Below are 4,277 nucleotides of genomic sequence, written 5' to 3' on the forward strand. Positions count from 1 at the left end.
GTTGTATCTAGAGAAACACTGAATATAAGACTAAAGAGGATATAATTTCTTTGTACAGGTCACTGGTTAGCCCTTAGTTGGAGTACTGTGTTCTTAGCTTAAAAAGGATTTGGAATGGTTGGGAACGGTTCAGAGGGTTACAAGGATGATACCTGAGATGGAAGGTTGTCATATGAGGACAGGTTAAGATCTCTGAAATTATTTTCTTTTGAAAAAAAAAAAGAGTTAGATGGAATCTGATTGAGGTGTTCAAAGTTATTAATGGAATAATTAGCATCGATGTTGCCCCCCCCCCACCCCAGTGGCATAGCGGTATGTCTGCGGACTTACAACGCTAGAATCCGGGTTTCGATAGCCCATTGTGTAGCTTTGTGCTTAATTATAAACAAACAAACAAGCATCGATGTTTTATCTTTGTTTTCGATTTTAATTGTGAGGCTGATATAGCAAGAGAACACAAATATATATTTTGGCAGGGTAGGAATCATCTTTATCTCAGAAAGTTTTACTTTTTTAACAGGGTGATTGCATGGCATTTGGGAGCTTTTAAGAAGGCTCTATAAATATTTAAATGATCAGGACTGTTCTGTTGTTTTTAATGTTATGTTGTGAGTTTTGGTATTGAGTGCATCAACAGCAGCAGTGTGCGATCTAAAAGCTATTATGTTCTTACTAGAATCACATGTAAAGCTAGTAAAGAAAGATTTCCTAAAAAATATTATCACTTCTACTACATTGTAATGTCACGCAAAGAATCGACCTAAAAGTATTAATTTCCTGATTTGTTTTTAATATTTGACATCTTTATAGTATGTTGTAATACAATTTTGAATTTAAATATAAATGAAAATAATTATTATTTGCTTTCATCTCGTATGATCTCGCGTGATATTTTGTGACTACGCAGTAAAAACGAATTTGTAAGGCAGCTGTAAGAGTTAGGCTTACGCTTTGAAACTGGAAGATTTAGGCTTGTAATTTGGCACATAAATATTGTTACTGTAGAGTGCTGGTAAGAAATAGAGTATACGGTTTTCTTATGAATTTATAATTTTATTTTAATGTAAAGTATTTTGAATAGAAAGTAGAGTCTGAAAGTTTAACAGTATCTAAAACCTAGTTTTTATAATCCGTAATTGAAAGTGAAACTCTTGGTCTCCACCGTAACACTAACTTAAATTATTGAAATTATCATGTTGTAAGCGTTGAGTCTGACTGTGAGTGTGACACTACACTACAATTTACAAATCGATCAATAACATTAGTCATTAGAATTAGGTGTGTAGTTTAAAAATAACAGTAAGATCGGTGAACAACATAAATTAGACTCAGCGCATTATTCTTTAGGCCTAGCTGTAAGAATAATGCTGTTTTAATTTATTATTTTAAATTTATACTATTATTACTAGTTAGGGTTACCAGATTTTCAAATCATAAAACTGGAAGTGGAACACACTTTGATGTAGGAAAATTATAAATAATCAGCTATGCAAATAATAAGTACTATCAAATAACATGGGTATTTTTATTTAGGTTGTTGCCACTACAGATTTTTTTTTAAGTTTAAGCAACATGTTTGCTCTAAGATTCTGAGGAATTGTCATTCAACGATCCATGTTCACATTTGAGTTTTTATACTGAAATGCATTACTATTACTGGTGTAAACAATTATCAGGATAATTTGTTGCTGGTTTCTTACTAGCGTGTGAGTTACATTATTGGGGAAAGGCTAGCATATTTTGTTGCCTGTTACTGTTAATGAAGACGACTATGAATTTTTATTAAGAATGAACCATTTATTGGGACTTACTGATTTTATTAATTATCTTAAATAAAATGGCAGTATTCCTTGTTATATATTTTTGTCAAAATTGGCCCAATAGTTTATCAGTTTATACATTTGGAAGTCATTGAATGTACTATTTTTTTTCTGTTATTCCTCTTTTAAAGTGCATTTATAGATGAGGATGTTCAGTGACACTGCTGAAATCCAGGGGAAAAAAGTATAATACATTAGGCACAATTAAAATATTTAGAAAAAAAAATACTACTTCATTAATTTAATGAATGAATTTGGTAAACAAATTACATTTTCAATTAAAACTTGCAAGTTGATTGTTAATTTACTATGCCCTTAAGTGGTTCAGCTGTAAGTCTGTGGGCTTATGATTTAAAATTCAAGTTTTGATGCATTTGGTGAGCACAGTGTAGATAGCCCAACAAATAATTTAGTGTATGATATGTACAAAAAAATTAAAAATTTACATATATCATTTTGTGCTCCATACTACAGACTTTATCCCATTAAACAATATAAACAGTTGCTATACCAGTACTATGTTACTCTCATTTTAAAAGAACTCCATGGGTCATCTTGAACTTTAATATAATGGTAAACTTGAGAAATTAAAAGGAAAATAGTGTAGGTGTTTAATGTTTAATAGTTTTGCTAACACATGAAACAGTTTAAATTTTAACTTTTAAAGATAAGTGGTATATTTCATTTTACTTTATACTGCACTGATAATGTGTTACACCATCCTACTTTAAACAAATGCTTAATGCTTCACAACATGAAAATTACACATTGGCTGTGGACAGCATATGTCATTTGCATTCAAGTTTCCAACTGTCTTTTTTTTTTGGTCAAATGCAAAATCATGTGCTCAGTGACTTGTGTAAGAGTGACATGATGTCTGCTGCAGCCTATCTTATTGCTAACTTTAGAGTAAAGGATAACAAAGATTATGATGAATCATTCTGAGTTATGTGATAATTTCCTTACTCAGTTGAACAAATTTGCATGTGTTGGTTCTCTGTTATCAGAGGCTCAAAGTACTGAATAAAAATGTAAATAAGCTAGAATTCTGATGAAAAAGAAAATTGGGACACTTAGGCATCGTAAAAGGATCTTTTGGGATACAACATTCCAAATAGGATTGTTCTGGCTAATCTAAAATGTATGGTCATTCTACTACTAGTACTTCATGTCATAATTTGGATCTAAGTTTCAAATGGACAGCAGCTGCCTGTTGTAGAAACCTACAAGTGTAGAGGATGGCATTTCGAAAGTCTTCCACCTTTTGTCTTCAGGTCCAATAACTTTTTAATGACAAGGCAGTTTGAGGTGTTTTTTTCTGTGACTAACCAACCAATGAAAACTTGGTCAACTAAGACTCTTCTCACCAACTAACGGTTTGGTCGACTATTAGGGGATAGACCTAGATTCAGTGCATGAGCCATATCTCAGCAAAAAGAAAAGAGAGGAGGTTCTTATTTTGTATTCTAGCTTGTCATTATTGGTAATTTAAGTTTCTAATTCGTACAAAACTATAGACTTAGTATTTTGACATCACAAACATCTAATTTGAACCAGTGCTGCATTCAACATGCCACGTGACACACAAAAAATCAATGTTTAACTGTATTTTTATAATATTTACTTTTAAACTAAGAAACTAAATAATGTATAATACTAAAATTTGAATTATAATCTACAGTTTGATATAAACTTATTAACATAAGTTCATGAAATGGTAGTTCAATAAAATTTTGAATATGACTCAACAAACATGATGACATGGCCTTTGACCCATGAGAGGGTTAATAGATTGGCTGCTTGCAATGAGGAAGCAGATGATCAAGTGATCTACATAGTGTGAGGGCATTTTCAAATGTACTGATAAAGTTGTTTATAGTGGGAGCACAAGAACACTAGGACCAGAATTTGTTTGCCATGTGCTAAAGTACAGGACATTATAGAGCATATTGTCAGTTCAGCTGCTGGTGCCAAAGAGCTTTCAGTTTTTGTAGTGCATGTGATGCCAAAAATTGTTAATCATAATAGCTTCATAAATAACACTTTGATACATTCAGTGGAGCGCCTCAGGTAAGTGCTTCTGATACAGTTACTTACCTCCACTGCCCTCTAGTGTGCGAGGTTTTGCTTGCCACTAGCCTTGAAATTCACACCTAGCATGCAACAGTCCTCCACCAATAAGAGTCCAACAGACCCTCCTATTAATGGTTGGAGATGGCTTGAATGGGTAATGGATATCCAGATATCCATGTCTTCATAGATGCCTCAGGATGGGGTATGCACTGCAATACACAGGAGATCTCAAATGTTGGTGTCAGGAGGAATTATGTCTTCACATCAACCTTTTGGAACTCCTTGCTGTTTCTCCAGTGAGGGTTCGTTTTCTGTCATCTCTGCAGGGCATACAATTATAATTCATTCCAACAACTCAGTGGTTGTCTCTTACATCACCAGTTA

The 4,277-nt window shown here is 33.1% G+C and overlaps 1 protein-coding gene across 1 annotated transcript in view; it reads left to right on the top strand.

Annotated features, from left to right (window-relative positions):
• The first annotated feature begins 895 nt into the window (after positions 1-895).
• The window catches only part of LOC106474765 (serine/arginine repetitive matrix protein 2-like), a 14,384-nt gene continuing 11,002 nt past the window's right edge, over positions 896-4,277 (top strand). The window contains exon 1 of the mRNA XM_013935457.2: positions 896-1,012. The gene's annotated coding sequence lies outside the window, so the exon portion shown is untranslated. The remainder of the gene's footprint in view (positions 1,013-4,277) is intronic.

Source organism: Limulus polyphemus, unplaced genomic scaffold (genome assembly GCF_000517525.1).
Source record: "Limulus polyphemus unplaced genomic scaffold, Limulus_polyphemus-2.1.2 Scaffold7660, whole genome shotgun sequence".
Lineage (NCBI taxonomy): Eukaryota > Metazoa > Arthropoda > Merostomata > Xiphosura > Limulidae > Limulus > Limulus polyphemus.